The sequence below is a fragment of the Eumetopias jubatus genome, unplaced genomic scaffold (assembly GCF_037043125.1).
Source record: "Eumetopias jubatus isolate StellerSeaLion01/CBP00866 unplaced genomic scaffold, mEumJub1_p1.0 scaffold_1, whole genome shotgun sequence".
NCBI lineage: Eukaryota > Metazoa > Chordata > Mammalia > Carnivora > Otariidae > Eumetopias > Eumetopias jubatus.
Window position 1 is genome coordinate 113,108,412 of NW_028274807.1, and position 18,928 is coordinate 113,127,339.

Sequence of the window (18,928 nt, forward strand, 5' to 3'; positions counted from 1 at the left end):
TCAGTCCCATCTAACAGCCATAGGAAGTAAGAACTGGTATTGGGAAGTCCTAGATGTATATCTGGAAAAGAGGAGAATTTTTAAGAAAGTGGAGAAATCCCGAGCGCCAGAAAGGCATTTCTTTATTCTCATAAACTATCACTGGAGTTTTTACTGTGATACGCCTCTGCCTGATGGAGCCTGTAATGAGAAGAAAGAAAGAGTTCCTTGAGAAAGAGAAAACAGCCAGTGCCTATTCAGTGCTTCATAGCTTGGAGAGAAAAGGGAAGAAGGATGTGACAGTAGTTGAAGGATACCAAAACTTCACACATTAAAATTTTTAAAAAATCTGCTAATAATATAGTGCCTACCAAAGAAAGTAGAGTGAGAGGAGGAAAAACACTATTCATTTCGTTAGTGTGGATTAATGGCTACTCTCATGTCTCCTGAGCAGAAGGATTTACTAAAACAACCTCTTAGTTTCATTTTGTGCTAACAACTCTACCGACTACCTTAATTAATTGCCCAAAAACTGTTAATAACCATGTCATCATAGACCATCATGTAAATGAGCTTTAAAAGTAAAATCTGAAGAGCAATCTTGCCATTCATTTATCTGAACTAATTATAATGTAGGAATAATTCTCACAGCAGGTGAAAACTGAGAAAAAGCATGCTTTTGCAGGAAAGCAAAACATTTTAGATTTGACATCAAAATTTTGGGAGAAACAAAGAGCTTCCTTTATTGCAAGGCAGAGTATTTTAAGTTTGTTATTTTAGTTACATTAATATTTTTAATGACCTATTCGTAAAAAATCAAAGAAGACATGGTGCTTGCTTCGATAGCACATATACTAAAATCGGAATAACAGAGAGAAGATTATTAGTTTGGCCCCTGTACAAGGATGACATGCAAATTTGTGAAGCATTCCATATTTTTAAAAAAAGATATGGAGGATTGTGTTCAGTTTTCTTTTTAATGTTGCTGAAATAGAATATCATATTCTCATTTTATTTTCATGAAGAAATTATTTGTAGAATCAACAAGGAAGAGAAGGTGTTACACTCGAAAATCAATGGATATTCATAAATTGACTGGTTGTTTTGTTTTGGTGACAGTATAACTTATAGCTATAAAATGTAGAATATATCCTGTGTTATTTCAGTGGTGGAGAAGTGGATAACCTTGTGCCTGACAAAATGGAGCTAGAGGCCATGAGGAGATACACCAGCCCAGTGAACCCGGCTGTCTTCCCCCATGTGACTGTGGCGCTGTTGGCCATTGACATGTTCTTCACCTCCTGGTTCTTCGTTTACAAGGTTACCTCCACCAAGTACACTCATGATGTCTATAAAGAGCTCCTCATCTCCTTAGTGGCCTCGCTCTTTCTGGGCTCTGGAGTCTTCTTGCTGTTCTGGGTTGGCATCTACATATGAGCTCTCAAGGGGTCCATCCAGGCGGCTTCACTGAATCCCTGCTTCCATAAATTAATTTGTTTACTATTGTTGGAAGTATCCTACCTGCTCCTTATGATAAAGGCAGATATGTGACCATCAAAAAAATGTAGAATATATTATTTCTTAGGAAGGCAGCCTGGTGCAGTGAAAAGTGATGGATAGAAATTCACATCCTGATACATACTTTTGAGCAGTGTGAGTTTGGGTTTACTACTTTTTACCTCATGAAGCCACAGGATGCAGAATTGGTATGAAGACAAGCTGTTATGGTATGTAATGGACCCATCTCTGTTCTTGACATATGGTTAAGTATTTATTGTAGCTATGTTTTTTCTTGTTTTTCACCTTTGTAAGTTTAGTTATTTACATTTTCTTGAATTTTATTACCTTTCCTTTTGAGGAACAATCCTGTTATTTATAAACTAATTTATCCTATAATGTTAAAAAGTGTTCAGAAAGACTCCAAAGGGGAAAATATCTGGAAACTTTCAAGAACAGTCTCAGTGAGAAGGAATCTTAAAACTCTTTGTAGAAGCAGATGGTAGTTTTAAAGTCTGCATCTAGTGAAATGAATGGTTTAAAATTTTAGTTTTCCATGTGTGAGAAAAGTTGCAGTATCAGCATAGGTGGGAAAAAAGCTATATGCCCTGATCTTTAAGTTGTCTATGAAAGTATATATAAAAGGAACTCATTAAAGTTATTTAGAAGAGGAAGAATCTCATGAACTTCCTTTACGTTGCCCATTCTGACCTGGGATAGATAGAGAAGTAGAAGAGCACAAGGAATCCTAAGCCACAGAAAGTAATTTCTTTATTTTTTAATAAAATATCAATGGAGATTTTACTATGATATGCTTCTGTAGGATTTTGCCTTCATTTTGATTTCAATAAGTGAAAACTTTGGAGGGTGGCATATAGGCTTGCTAATAACCTCACCTAGCTCAACTTCATGTTCCATAAAGTGTTAATATCTTTTGTTAAGAAAGGTCATCCAAAACTTGTAAATAAAGCAGAGGATGACTGAATGACTTGTCAATGTCATTGTTTAACAGACCTGTCTGAGAATTAATTTAATTTTAAAGGAGAATACACCCGTATTGACTTAACTATTTACTACTTAATCGTTTTTTACTATTTTCCATTTACATGTTAATTTGTGTGTGTCTAGCTAGGAGAAAAGATGATGCCAAATGTTATAGTTTTATTTTTCTATAGGATATTACAGTTTTGTATCTTAGCAAATCCATTTCAGCATTCCTTTGACTATTAGTTTAAAAAATCATTCTGACCCTTGTTAAAGAACAATAAAGAAGATTTTATTCAGAGGACTAGGGCAATGGCATTTTGCTATAGGGGAGACAGAGATTGGGCTCAATTCTAAATACAAGGAAAAGAGGGGATTTACACCCAAAAAGCAGGGTCGGGGCATCGTTGGATAGAAAATTACTGAGGAGGTATCAAAACTAGCGGGGGAGGGAGGGTTTCTGCTAAGGACAGGCTAGGGAAATCAGATATTATGGGGGGGTATAGGGAGATAAGGGATTTGATCAGATATTGTGGGTGATCAAATATTGAGGGTGGCAGTTCCTTCTAAACTGACTTAGCAAAATTCTTGCTGCAGATGAGTGATGCAGGCCCAACAAGGAAGAACACTAAAGCCCAAGGTCAAGACTTGGAGGTCTTAGAGGAACTTGATGAGAATTAGATCAAGGAGAGCCTATCTTTGTCATTGTGTGTTTCTGTTTCTCAAAATCTCCTTTGAATTGGTCTTTCCATCTTACTGGTTCCTTTGTTAATTGATTAATTAATTAAATCTTTGATATGTATTCATTTTATATTTATATGAGAGTCATGTTTTGAATTTATTTGAAAATTGTACTTTAACCTTTCAATCATGAGCTTATTTTTATGTAAAGGTTTTTGAAATATAACTTTCAAAGTTGTGGAGGAGATAATGTCCCTTCACAGTAGTCTGATCTAACTCTATGCTATTAATCAGTTCTTTAACTAATTAGCAAATTATTGCACACATATAGTAAGAATATCAGCATCTTCAATAAGAATATGTTCAATTAGGCAGTAACATATCAAATGTTTCTCTTAAGAGCATTTCTACACTTTTAATATTTTAGGAGATAAGGATTATCACAAAAGAGCTAAGTAAAACCATTGTATGTGCTCTGCAAATGTAAGATATGGAATAATACACAGGCCTTTATTTATTGCTTAAGTGATATTTTTTTAAACAACATTTTAATAAGAACAACAAGGTGCTTTGACAATAAAGTTTGTATGCTTAGAGTTTGCATTGCCATTAGATGTGATTTGGGAAAATGAAGTAGGAATAGAGATGAGATAAAGATGAGGAGACCAAACATTATTTTATATGTCCAATGTTTTATAGGCTACTCCTTTTTCTTCCTTTCTTGTGTTTTGGTTTGGGTCCAAACGAGAAAGTGGGTAGTTGGAGGAGAATTAGATATAAAGGGACCTCTTACAAAGATTTGAGAATGATGTCAAGAAACTACACCTGATGGTGTAGCTTGTAACCGTGGATGTTACCTACAGAAAGTGCACCCGGTAGGTGCTGTGACCTTGGACTGAGGGAGTTGACCCTCAGGGAGAGAACTGCAAGAATGAATATCATGACTTTACTCTCCTTTCCCCATCCCCTGTGGATACTCCCAGTTGGCTAACTTTAACCAGAATCCAGAAGATAAAGTTGGGCATTGGTGCAATCCCTATTCATTAGCCTCCTCGTGGCACAGGGTAGGGCGGAGATGGGTGAAAACGTGGACCTCCAAGATAATATGAAAGATGTCCTGCACACTTCTGGTAAATATTCAACAGGGATGTTAGTTGCTAGACTATAGGACAGGAGAGACTAAGACTGGAAGACTTTTCTGGCTGAGATCAGAGGTTTGCACAATCCAGTTTCATGCCAAAGGAATATGTAGTATTGAGTGAGAGCACTGTCTGTCCAGGTAGGGAATTAGGTCTGGAAGGTAGTAGTCAGTAAAGTCCAGGGAAATGCAGATAGGGTCTGTGAACAAAGGTAGTTGAACCTAATTAACATTCTGGAGATAACCAACTTGGTGACAGTGGGATAGTTCCTTTAACTTGCCTAGTTTTACATTTTTCATGTGTAACGGAATGAACGCTGTGTCTTAATATAATTTTAAGTGGGAAAATAAAAATGGGAGCAAACTTTTTTTATCAGTTTTTATATTGTCTTACTTCTAAGTATTGTTTTTCAGAAGAGCAGCTAAAACAGCATCTTTTGTGTCCTCATATTATTATTTATCAATGAATTCTCCCCGAAGGAGGCAATCAACACCAGATTGTTAGGGTCACTTTAATCAGAGCCGTAATGGTTTACTCTACTCTATGAAGTTGATATTTACTCTATATATAATGAGGAAGCAAGAAGTGATAAAATGGTCAGCTGCAAGAATTAAGCATTTATGTCCAAATGGAGGGGAAAATCTTTATTTTAATTAGATACTCCTCTCAAGTATAAAGGAAAAGGTAAGTTAGTGTCTCTATTACAAAAGAAGCAACTCAAGGTTAAGTAATTTGAATGTGTACTAGTTGACCCAAAGAGAGAATGAGGGGATTGGTATTTAACCTAAGGTTAAATCTAAGGTTGGGTGCATTTCCAGCCTTGGGGGACTGGAAGGCGCTCTCTGAATTTCACTGCGGAGATCGGAATGTACAGCTTGATTGCCCCTGACAAGTGTGTGCTTGGCTTGCTCTCCAGCTTGCATGTCTCTGCTGATTACTGGCAGCTTGAAATTGTCCTAAAAGAGAATGAGTGCTCTTGATTAATCCCCATGCACAGTATCAACATATTATTGATTCATTATCAGCACATCGTGTTTCATTTCTCTGCAACAGAGATGGGCTGAAGGCAAATGTGACTTCAAAACGGATGCAACCCCATGAACATCCAAGTTGGGTAGCTAGCTTCTTTTTCTGGGTAAAGTCCTTCCACTACATAAAATGCTGAAAATTTTCTTCTTCTCTGGAGAAGAACTGTAGAGTTTAACAGCTCCAGTTTAACAACTATAAAGCAAGCTGGTTTATTTTATTATTTATGTGTTTAGTTATAAAAGCAGTAGATAAACAAGTTCTCTAAGTTAGAGTGCATTAGATATTGAGCACTTTATTATATACAGCTTTCATTTATATCACTGTTAAATACAAAGCTTTAAAGAGATAAGTTAACATTGATTTATTCATTAATATTTTATTTATTCAGTCATCCACTTACTGAGACCTACTATGTTGTATGCTAGGCACCAGGAGTACAAAGCTGAAAAGGCATGGTTAGATTCAGGGTTCACAGAGAGAAGAAGAAGAAAAATTTATATACATTATATAAATGTATATATATAAATTACTATTTATATATTATGTATAAGTATATATAAATTATATGTAATATATAATCATATAAAACATTATGCATATGTTTAGTAATAGAAATATATACAAGGGAATGAAAGGGTAATTAATTCTTATGGCAGGATTTCAGAGAAAATTGTGACCATGCCAAGGTTTGGGAAATAAATAGGTGTTCTCCCAGAAGACAAGGATAAGAGATTTTAAGCGAAGAAACAATCTGTGAAAGAGAACTAAGTAGTTGAGTGTTTTTGAAGCATACATTCAAAAGGGAAGTGATGAGATATTAGGCTACAAAAGTAGGTAAGGGATGGGTCTTTGAGGAGCTGTCTTCTGTACCAGGCAGGCTGGCCATTAGTAGGTGGTAGAGTTCTGAACACTGGAATCGAATCTGCATTTTCAAAGACCACCCTGATACATTTGAGTGTTACATAACTGGAACTAAAGATCCCAGCCACAGGCTACTAAAACAGGACAGTTGAGCAAGTGCCTTGAGGAAGTGGCCATGGGGATGAGGGAGGAGATTCAGTATATATCTAAGAGATATAATCAGAGGGATTTAGTTCAAATTGGAGGTTGGCAATAAAGAGTTGTTGAAGACGCCTCACAGGATTCTGCCTCATGTCTGTTCCCTACCAACTGCGGTAGAGAAAAGCAATAGAAAAGTAGAATAGTGATGGTAGGAAGCAGGGACGAAAGATGGTGTGGCAGAGTAATAATCACTGGTGATATTTTCACATGGTTGACTCTAAGGGGTGGGTGTCTAGTAGACAACGAGATCTTTAAGTCTGACACTCAGGCATAGGAAGGCAGCTAGGGAATGGAAAAACCCAAACCCCGGGCAGAAATGATAATAGTACATATTACTATCAGGTAGGTCATAATGGCTGTCTCCAAGATGATGCCCAAAATAGTGCAGGCAAAGATAGAAGACTATCCTTTGCAATTCCACAGGTTAACTATGTCCTCAGAAGTCACTTTTTTTTATTAAGTTGTACTGATCAGACTTCATTAAAAAAAAATAAGACCACAGATAACTATCCACTGAAATCAAGGCTCTTACTAATGTACTTACTATTCCTACTTTAAAAAAATATCTTTAAAAAGAATTTTAGGCTTCATAGAAGTTGCAAAAATAGTACGAAAAAATTTCTGTGTACCCTTCATCCAACTTCCCCAATGGTGTCATCTTAGACAATAACAGAATTATCAAAATAAGGAAATTGATATTACTACGTTATTAACCAAACTACAGACCTTATTCCAATTTCACCAATTTTTACATGCATTCATTTGTTTGGTGCTGTTATGGTTGTTTTTGTGTATAGTTCTATGAAATTTGAACACATGTATAGATTCGTGTGACCACTACCATAGTCAGGATACAGAAGAGTTCCATCACCCCCAAAAGTCTCTCCTATCAATGTAGAGTCACTCCTTTTCCCTCTCCATCCCCTAATAAGCAGTGATTTTTTTTTCTCTTTCTCTATAGTTTTGTCTTTTTGAGAATGGCATGAAAATGGAATCAAACGGTATGCAACCTTTTGAAAATGACTTCCTTTACTCAGCCTAATGCCTTTGAGATTCATTCAGGTTGTTATGGATATTAGTAGCCAATCTTTTAAATTAAAAGTTACTCTCACTTGCAAAGCCTATCTCTGGCCTGCAATTACTTTGGGGTTTTGGGCACTCTTATTAGCCATGATTAATAAATGGTAATGTTTCACTTATGTAAGATTGAGATTTGACAGTAATATATTCACATGAAAAGAGCCACGGGGGTCACCCCAGGGAGGTAGGTTTAGTGGTACTAGCTGAATGCCTCACCTGGATCCCTCAGAAGACAAAATAAGGAGTGGGTCACTCAGAATGTAAACACCTCCAGAGTGATGACAAATCAGGACATGAGTTTCCCATGGTTACAGGAGGCAAGGGAAACTTCCTGGCTAAAGCGCACCTGGAGGATGAGATCTAAGTTGCAGAACCTGCCAAGGAAGCATAAACCTGTGATACGGACTGAGACTGGAGCATCTCTGGTGCCCCTGCAGGTCCCAGTTTTTCCTGGGAAAGTGGCAAGGGCCTATGGACAGTACCCGTGGTTATCCTCGAGCAGACAATTTCCTTTGCAAGTATAAACACTCAGTCCTGCAACTGTGCAGCAAATGCTTCAGCAGGTGCTAGAAGTACTGGGCAAGGTTTCTGGCTGCCAAGCCGTGTGGCCCTCAGACTAAATGCAGGAGAGCAAGCTCCCATGAGGGAGGGAGGCCCAATGTTCCAAGCCTAGGGCCACCTATTAAGTTGAATGACAGGTTGTCTGCCCTTCCATTTTCGCTGTCTTTAGAAATTTTTAAAGCCAGGGCTTGAAAGCTTCTTCTCGGGATTAGTCATCGAACACATGACATTGATCCAGTTATGGCACAGACTGGTCAAAAGAATAGTGAACAGCTAGAATCTCACAAAGGGTGCCAAACCTTTGGTGAGGAACATTAGAGATTGTGGCTCCTGAAATAAATGAGTGAAGGTAAGGCTGTATCAGACCTGTTATGACCTCTTATTTTCTGGCTTTAATATTAAGTGTTTGGCTTTGCAAGTAAAGGTTGACATTAACACTAGAAGAACTGCCTGATGGGGGATACCAAACATTTACGACCTTGTCATCTGAGGAGTGTAGGATAAAACACATCTTTACACATCCACAGCCTTGAGAGATGGAAAACCTTCGCTGGAATTTGCATTATTTGTTAGCTGTTCACTGGGAGTTACAAAGTAATTATTTTCATTTATCACTATTTTATACCTGCTGTCAGCTGAGTGCCAAGGCCATAGTAAGAATTCAGTAAATGTCTGTAGAATAGAATATAGAAACTTTCTGGACTTCCTAAGACGAGGTCAGCTGGTCCCATAGGCATGTGTTTCAGCTTCAAAGCAGTGATTACATTCCACCTTAATGGCCTTTTTAATTTTTTTTTACATTTTTGCATATCTCTCCAATATCTGGCTTAATAGATAATAATATATAGGTTTTCTGTGGTTGAAGTATATAAAGAAAATAAGACGTTAGAAGGAGAATTTAATAGTCTTTTCAGATAATTGTGGACATTCTCTGATATTCAGAAAACTGGACAAGTGGCAGTTTCTTAAAGGTTAGTTGCAATAGGGAATCTGAGATCATGTCAAGGAGTCTCTTGTACTGTTTTTTTATGTATACACACACACACACACACACACACACACACACATCTCTCTATCCACTGGTTTATCTTGCCCTTTTGAATGGCTCTTTTATCCATGCATGATTCTGTAACAATCTGCATTGGTCATTTGGAAAATATTGGTTCACAGGTCAAGTAATGTCCTCTTTACCTATTTCACTAGAATGTAGGCATCTTGAAGGCAAGGTCCGTACTGTGTTCATTGACCACAGTGCCTGGCACATGATAGCACATAAATATTTGTTGAACTGATTAATGCATGAGTGGAGGTCACATGATATATCCACTGAACCACTCTCCAGATTCTTCCTTGCATGTGACACTCTTTAAAAAGAAAAATAACTCATTTCTTTAATACAGTTATTTGTTAATGTACACTTAGTTCTATTCTCCTGGTTCTATGATTTATAAACTTTATGATCCTTGGCAAGAGATTAATGCCTCCTACTCTCAGTTTCCTTACTTTAATGGGGCTAATGATTTTTGTTCTACTAACAAGTTTCTGGGAGGACAAATTAGATCATGATATTGAAAAGAATGTGTGTATTTTGTTTGAGCTACGTATGGGCCTTTATTTACAGTTCATTTCAAGTCTCTAATTTGTACTTTATTTTTCTGCTTTGATGAGATTAAAGGTTGGCTAAACTAAAAAATATTACTTTTCAACCATTTTCCTACAGCCCAAAACCACAAAAGAGCTCCTATTTCTAATTAGATCATATTATTGCTCATAAACTGAGGACATACGTAAATCAATCTTCAAAGGCATTGAAATTCTCACAGTTATTCAAAACTTTTAACTTCATCTGATGTATCAAGTCCTGGGTTATAAGAAGAGGTAAACCTTTTATGCTAAGCAGGGAGGTGCTTGGTTTTCTCAGAGAACCTCTCTGTATGCTTGCAGATGACCTGACAGATTCAGAATTTACACTCCTTCCAACATATTTGACAAAAATAAAATTTGAAACAATTGACATCCAACAAATACAGCCAGATTGTAAAAGAATTACATGGTCAGTGGGAGATAAAGATACAAGCGTTTGTTCTTGAGCACTTGCTATGTACTTAGTTATCTATCATTACTGAAAATAGGCAGAGACAAAAACATACACACCCAGAACTTAAAGTCTGACTTCGGACCATGCATGGACTGTTCAGAGAAGTGAGATATCAATTCTATGAGAATTCATCAAAGAAACGTTTATTTTCCAGAATTTCTGCAATGCAGTAATATACTTTAACAATGAAGGACGTTCTTTAAAAGGACAAAAGAAAAAAAAAACTAATGACGTAATGTATGGTGACTAACATAATAAAATAAAATTAATTAAAAAAAGGACAAAAGAAAGAAAGTAGTTGGGGATCAGGCTGACTGTGGGCATGAGGAGTCTGGATTCTGTTCCATGTGTGATGTAGACTCACTGAAAATATTGGTCTGTGGAGGGACATGATGAAAACAGTATTTTAGTGAGATTAATCTGGCAATAAAGTTCACAGCTAATGTGAGCTGGAGCTAGTGGATCTGTCACAAGTGATCCATCCAGGCCACTATTATAATGCTAAGATAAGATCTTGATCTAGATTAAGAGCAGCCAAAAGTAGAGATGACTACATAGCTCATAAGGAAGCATCTGTTGCCAGTTCTGAGAGAATTAGTGGAATGCTTTGAACTTGTAAAAAAGTGGGCTACATGTTTTCCTATTTATGATATTTCAAAGTGTGTTGAAAGCTATTTTTTTAAGTGTGCACGTGTATGTGCTTCTACCAAGAATGAATTTTGGGTTTTATTTCTATTCTCATGGATTCTTCAAGTCCTTACATGAGTCCTCACTTACATCGATCTCTCCAGTGTGTATGCTGAAGTCATTTGACCCTCTAACGCTGTGTAGATGCTGCCTATGAACAGATGGGGTTCACCCTTCAGGTTTAGACACTGACTTGTGTTTAAACCTAGCCATCCATAGTGACTGAACATGTCAGTTATTCAATCCAAACGCCTATATCGAAATTAACCATACAGAAGTAATGCTGCAATTTAATGGGGATGTTGCAAAACCTTTATCAGTAGACTTTGATCACACTCTTGCTTTTGTAGCGTCGTTTCTATTTTATAATCCATGATAATCAAGGAAAAGTTGATAAATGGTGATAGAAAGAAGAGAGCATTGTTTTTTTGGTGACGTTGTTACAAATTCAAACATATATTATAATCTGTCTTGAGATTCTTATTCCTGATAAAGCAAATATAACTTAGTTATCTGTAGTATGATATATGTACCACTAGTGAGCACAGACATACCTGTTTTTGAAAGTCATAGCTTGCTTGTGATGATCTGCCATGGCAAGAACAAATCTCTCTTGTTCTTGGGTGTCCAGACCACAGCTACATTCAAAACAACATGGCCATGAAGGATTACAAAAGAATTATTCTTCCTGATGGTTTTAACATAGAAAAAAAACAAAACAAAACGGTAGAAGTTATCTTGAAACTTGGGGCATGGATATTGAATGAGTTCTAATGGGATCAATAGCTAGAAATACATAGACTAGTGATATTGTGAAGAACCCTATGTGTATTAGACTTAGCAAGCAGCAATTACAGTTAGTAGGGTGACCTGTTTGTACCAACTTGCCTGGAACTTCCTCAGTTTAGCACTAAAGTCTCCACAGCCTGAGAAAACCCTCACCGGTCACCCTAAATCTTAGAATGTTTTTTAAAAAAGATTTTTATTTATTTATTTATTTATTTATTTGAGAGAGAGAGAGCGGGTGCGCACCAGCAGGGGGGAGGGGCAAAGGCAGAGGGAGAAGCAGGCTCCCCGCTGAGCAGGGAGCCCAATGCCAGGCTCAATCCCAGGACCTCATGACCCAAGCTGAAGGCAGACACCCAACCAACTGAGCCACCCAGGTGCCCCTCGAATGCTTTCTTGAATAACAGGAGCATGGGTCTCTTTCCTCCTTCCCTTCACCTTCCTGCATTTTCTTCCCCTCATGGAATTCACCTGCACGTCAGCACCACCCTGGTCACTATTGAGACCTCTGGCTGAAAATGCCTGTTGACGGTCGAAAGCCTTCTAAGTAACAGAAATAAGAGGCAGTTTTTGCATAGACTTTCACATACCTGGTACCTTTCAAGTTGCATGGGACTCCCACATTTAAGTTTTAAAAATCCCTTATCACTATTCTAAACCATTATACCAAAAACATCATCATCCAGTTGTGTTTAATCTGATATTTAAGAGCAGACTGTATTTGTAGAGGTGAGGTGAGAGGAAAATTTATTTGCCTAATATTTATTTTATTTTAAAGGTAACAACTTTGATATACAATGTCATATTTTAAAGCCTATGTTGTTGAAACCTCTTCAGATGGGCTAGAAGTACTAAAATAGATACAATCTGGTAGGCTGTCAGGAAAGCAAACAAAAAAACTGCTAGGTCAGGAGCACAGCTGCTTGTGGAGGGCATTAAATTTTTTACAGTCTTTCCCATAGGCCAATATGCTTTTATGCGTTGATTTATATTTTAATAATGACAGACTCCACTGGCATGAGCATTTCAGTTCCTCAGAAATTAGATAAAATCATAATTTAGACCCAAGATAAAAGGTGGAGGGAATTAGCATTTTGCAGCATTAATTAGCTTACTTGCCCTCGCTTATTTCTGATCAAATGGAGGATGCTTAGTGCAGCCACAAACAGAGCTATGAATATCCTTCAATTGTATGATATGACATTGATGTTTCTAATGCATGTAAATTCAATAGCTTTGCCTTGATTTTAAAAGTATGGCTTTAAAAACAGTGGTTCGTTTTAGATCACTAGGGTAAGCAATGAACAAAGGAAGCGATTGGATGTAAAATATAACATTGAAAGGACTCCTGTTAAAAGAATGCCCAGGCATTGAAAACACTCCTAGAGAATGTGCAATTATGCAAGCTTTCTCCCTGTTTGCTACTCTGAATTTCTTCCCCAGCATTTCACTGTCTCACATCTTCATTATGATTCAAGGTTGCCAGAAGAAGCTGGTAACTTTAGCAGGCAGGCATTTCATTTTTAAATAATTGTTTGCATTGTTTTCCGAAGCACACGACTTCAATCTCACTCAACCAGCTCCTCCCTGGCCCCATGCCTGCCCCGCAGCGGCTCCTGTATCCGGCTCAACCTGTGCATTTTCTCCACTGTTGTCTCCCCAGCCCTTCGTTTCTCACTTCCCCTTTCCACATGGCTGCTTGGTTTGCAGACGATGCCTTCTTACAGATGTGTTCCCTCCCCTGACAAACAATTACTCCTGTCCCCCCAGCGGGAGGCCATTAGGACATCATCACGGGTTCTGCTAAGTCATCTCGCCACCACAGTTGTGTGCCATCACCTCCCATCTGAGACTCTCTAGGCATATGCCACGCGGGGAAACCAGCAGTCACAAACGGCGGCACCTCCAGGCATATTATTTGTTATTTGGGTCCAGAAGTGTAACAGATAATGGCTAATACGCTAATGTCTAAGGGTCCCGTTGGATGCTTTGACTGGCATCATTTGCACCAAACTTGCAAAAGACTGAATGGGTTATCATGTGCTAGCTGAGAGGTAAAAAAAAAAAAAAAAAAAAAAAAAAAAAAAGAAAGGAAAAAAAAAAGGCATTTTCACATTTCCATAGCAATTACACACAATGGTTCAGAAGAGACATGACAACAATAGTGATTCTACAAAGTTATTCTATTTTGCAGACTTTCAGCATTCTGAGCTTTGAATCAGTGAATTATCTGGTATTAGTTATTTTCCTGGAAAATGGTTAACCAGTGCTACGTTTATTTGTATTTTAATCTCTCAGACTCCAGCTTATGTGGATACACATAGTGAAGACCTATCTAAAATGTATTCCTTTTAAATCAATGAAATACACATGCAACTGAACACTTGTGGTTCTTTTTCCCAAGGTTTCTCTGACAGCTCTACCTATTAAATTCTCTCGCTTTAAGAGGTAACATCTCACAGGGATCTCGGTAAATTCAAGCTCAATATTTAATATATTATGAAATAAGTGGATTTTGGCATGATGCCACATTAACACTTGGATTGTTTTTTATTGATTCTCAGGTCTAGTTTACTGCTGCACTGGGGTGCGATGTGTCTTTGTGTAAAATCAAACAATGTGCTAACAAGCTAAGACTTCCACAGAGGCCCAGAAGGCAAATGAAGAAGGGGGCGCTGTTCTCCCTGTCAGAAACCTCAACAGTTCATTTGTTTCTGTCACCGGTTTGCTCAAGCTCCTTAACCTCACCTCCTCAAACCTCCAACATAAAAATGTCATCCATTTAGAGTCGTTGCAATGAAATCCAGGTGAGATTAGTATGAACATCTAAATTACAGGATCTTTGGAAGAAACAGTTTTATTTTTGTCCAGGGTACATAGGTAATTGAACCCCGCACTGAACACTGTGTTCTCAGTCTGACACAACATAGACACTCAATAAATACTTATTTAATTGAATGGAATTGAATCCAAGAGCCGTGTAGAAGCCCTACTTTAATGAGCATGTGAAAATTGTTTCTAATTGGAAAAGCAGAGTATCAGCGGCAAGAACCCAAGGCTCTCCTTAAATTTTAACTAGCCACATGCACTTGGAAAAATCCTCCCAAAGTACTTGAATTCAATGTGTGCTCTTCAGTAGCTAGATAAACATGCCTGCTCAAGGTGGTTGTATTGTTTACTTGCTCAGGTAAACTAGTTTTCCTTGCCTTATTTTTTTTCCCTTCTACCGAGAGGAAAGAAGAGAAACTATAATCCTGGTTTTTCTCTTCACCTGGATTTTCACAAATTCTAAATTAGGCAAAGAAGAATTTGGACTATTTATTCTGTATTTTATCCCCATCTTCTACTGCCTCTAGTAAAAAGATTTACAAAAATAAAGAAACATGGAGTTCCAGGTGAGTTGGCCAAAGGGTATCAGTGACATAAAAATGCAGGAGCTTTAGTCCTGTCTTGATGCATCTCATTTCAACTGTCAAATACATCCAACTTCCAAACCCGGTGTCTTTGATAACAGAAAGAGAGAGATAGAGAGCATGCACATTGTTTTGTTTATGTACTTGGAGAGAATGAAGTCTGAAAACATGTAAGTGTAGAGACAGACCTGTTACTTATAAGTCTCAAATGACTTAGTGTCAATTTTTCAGTTCAATAAATATTTGCTGAGGTCCTACTATAGTAAAGATATTCTATTAGCTGCTGTAGGTAGATAGAAAAGGGAGAAATGTAAGGTACCTGCCTTGATGGAGTCCTATAATAAAAAAGGGGGTGAAAAGACTATAGCACACAAATAACCACATAAAACAGAATATTCTGTAAATTACAGGTGTTCAAGTCAGATGGACCTGAGTTTGAGCCCAACTCAGTATGACCCTGATCATACCACTTAACTCCTTAGAACCAAATTTCCATATCTAAAAATGTAGACTCAATAATTATGACCTCTCCCTGTAAAGATTAAATGTACAGCACACCTAAAGCATGTAGTGTAGCGCCTGGGACACAGTTAAATGCCTTAAAAAAAATTTTTTTTAAGATTTTATTTATTTATTTGACAGAGAGAGACAGCGAGAGACGGAACACAAGCAGGGGGAGTGGGAGAGGGAGAAGCAGGCTTCCTGCAGAGCGGGGACCCCGATGCGGGGCTCGATCCCAGGACCCTGGGATCATGACCTGAGCCGAAGGCAGGCACTTAACCAATTGAGCCACCCAGGCACCCTAAAAAAATTGGGTTTTATTAAATGGCTTGAATTGAGGGTTTTCCCGGAAAGATGGTAAATAATATAGGCCTTGAAATAGAAACAGAGTATCACCAGGTCTACCTAGCTGAGGTGGGTAAAGGGACATTCATGTTCAAGGTTATATGCAGAGTTGGCATCATTAATTCCTAGCGTATTGATGGCCTGGACCACCTCTCTGGGTGGTGCACTGAGAGCAAAGGGAGGAGGGTTGAGGAAGAGGGAACTGATGGAAACTAAGAGAAAGCAAAGTCAAGCCAGGATTCCCTGCTGGCTATCTGCCCAGTGTGAGACAAGGGGAAAGTTTGCTCTCCATCTGAGTAGCACCTTAGTAGTCCAAAGAGATTCATATCAGAGGAAGTGAGAAGGGCGTAGGGATTGGGGAGTATAATAAAGAAGAGAAGATAGGAGAATTGAGGGTTAAACTGGATGGTGCAAGTGCTGAATCAGAGAAGGCAGGGGAGATCAGAATGGCTCTCAGATCTGCCCCCTGGACTCAGGGGCTGATAGGAACACGGGCAAGACACACACTTACTGGTCTGCCTGGACTCCGCCTTGGTCAACAGTGTTCCGAATTTGAGGTCCTAGAGGCAAAGGAAAAAAAAAAATTAGTCATCTGCACAGCCTCCTGGAATTCTGTCTGAAGCCAGTTTAAATCTCTATCTACTACTAGGTTTTGGATTAGGGGAAGCACAGTATATGCTGCAACTGAGGAGCACAATGTATTCTGGCCAGTTTGGAAGTACAGTATATTTTGCACCATTGATATGGGGCCAGTGCTAAAGAGAAAATAAAGCATATGATTGAAAACTCATGAAAAAAGTGAATACTCAAAAAAAAAGTGAATACCCTAGTTTGGGAGATAAGCCCCAAAAAGACATCCAGAGGCAATAACGCTAAGAACATTGAATGTCAGGCTGAGAAGGTATATTTCATTCAGAAGCAAAGGGGACATTCTTGGATATTATCGAGAGGCATAAGGAAATAATCAGAGCTGTGTTTTTTGGAAATGGACCAGAAGGAAAAGAAACTGAAAAACTAGAGGCAGAGAAATGAGTTAGAAGGCAGATAAAAGTGAAGTACTGTTCTAAACCCATGGGAAGGGAGAAGGAAAGACAAATGTATGGGGGTAGAACAAACTGGAGTCCATAGCTGATTTGAGCAGGGAGCAGGGGCAGGGGTCATGTGCCAGGTGTCTGCAGCAGTTACAAGCAATGCCTCTGGAGTCAGAGAGACTTTGGGCCTATGCCTGACCTTGGAACAGTTATGGAATTTCCGTGCCTCATTCTTTCTCATCTATATAGTTGATGTATTAACAGTACCTACTCAAATAGCATTATTGAAAGGATTAAATGAGCAAATACATGTCAAATGTTTGGAAAAGTATCTGGTATGCAGCAAGTAGCACATAACTCAGATATTTGGAGACTTTGAGCTTCTCCCCTGAGAAATTGGTGGATATGGCGGTGCCACAAACTGAGAAAAGGAATATGGGAGGAAGAACATATTTGGGGGTAGAGATGAGGATGTTTCAGGAGTCAAGTTGTCCAAATTCCACCCTTAGCCACACCATGGTGTAGATAACTCTGTCAGTTATCTAGTCTATGAGGGAAAGCTGATGGCAAAAGGCCAGAGAGAACAAGATAGAATCATCTAGGTTCATCCTAGGGTGTGTTAGTAGGGTTAGCCTTTGAATGGGGAAGGATTGCTTCAGTCTCATAGAGAATGTGGTATAGAGATGTTTCAAGGTCAAGAAGAGGACGGTTGAAGAGATTACTTTGGGTGATTTTAGTAATGAGAGAAGTTTAGGTCCCTTAGAAACACAAAAGATCGGGAGCTGTGGTTGGCAACCTGAAGAGAGTGAGCAAATTTAGAAATAGTAGCTGAAGGGGTTGAAATAGTTACCTAGTGATGAATAAAAGAAGTGTAAATTCACCTGCCTATGGAATCTTTCAGCAAAATGTCTTTTTAGATTTCATTTTCCACATGGGTGATGAGTTTTAAAATTTAGATATTTTATGCCAACCATGAAACCCTTAGCTTTTCCCAGATGAATGCTAGCAATGCCACTTGGCCAAGTATTAAAAATTATCTTGGGCTTGCTGAAAGGCATGTGATGTGCCTGTGTGGGAGCTGAAATGTGTGTGTGTGTGTGTGTGTGTGTGTGTTTTGTTGTGTTGGGGATAATGGTGTGATGGTATAAAATAACACCATTCTCAGTGTTTAATTAACTTTAAGTTATTTTGTGTTTCTCCAGGTAACATCTAAAAGTTTTTTAAAGATTATGTTAAATAAATGATCAAAAGAGTTACACATTAATTGACTTTTACAATAATGTATTGAGAAACCTGGTCTCACAAATTTTATCCTTCTGAACTATTTTTTCCTTATAATGTAGGAAACAGAACAGGGAAGAATGAAACATCCTGGCTTTCTCTATGTATACTGACTAACGCCCAAAACAGAAATCAGGGATCAACTCCATGTCACTATGGTTATTAGCACATGGAGTAACTGGATTTTAGCCTGATTCATATTCTAGGATGGCTTTCAGTATCCTGCAGAGTCAGCACTGTTCATTTTGAGGTGTTTTCCATATACTTTACATGCATAATTGCTCAGCAACTGGTAGATTTGTTGAGTTCAATATAAGCAGTCCTAAGGCAAAGAGGCATCCCATGGGCACAAGATGATTTTCTTCAATTTCAGCCTGTAGTGTCCGGAGCAGTTCTGGACTTCTGACTGGCACTGTGCTCAACAATCTGCTAGATCTACGTTTTCCCTCAGTGGGTTTTGAATGGTTCATTTTAGGGAGTTGATACTGTCCTATGGGAAGATGGAGTGCCAGCCAGTTTTAAAAATGCCCCTGAACTTTCTGTGGTATCTTCGACAAACCCATCCTAAGCAAAGTTTATTAGAGGGAAGTTGGGATCTTTTAAAATCCTGTACTATAAGCCCTCTATTTAGCAATAAACATTGGTATACCACTTGGATACCACTGGCTAGATGTATCTGAACTCAGTGGGGGTAATAGCAATGACTCCCTGGTATAGTAATAGTAATTATTTGAGTGCACCCTATGTGCCAGAGTAGCTTCTAACCCTCACAAG

The 18,928-nt window shown here is 38.3% G+C and overlaps 1 non-coding gene and 1 pseudogene across 1 annotated transcript; both read left to right on the top strand.

Moving 5' to 3' along the window:
* The first annotated feature begins 809 nt into the window (after window positions 1–809).
* Window positions 810–919, top strand: LOC114209172 (U6 spliceosomal RNA). The gene has a single exon (XR_003609270.1). It is a non-coding gene; the product is annotated as a U6 spliceosomal RNA (small nuclear RNA).
* A 260-nt stretch (window positions 920–1,179) lies between these two features.
* On the top strand, window positions 1,180–1,416 carry LOC114208993 (dolichyl-diphosphooligosaccharide--protein glycosyltransferase subunit TMEM258 pseudogene; annotated as a pseudogene).
* The last annotated feature ends 17,512 nt before the right edge of the window (window positions 1,417–18,928 follow it).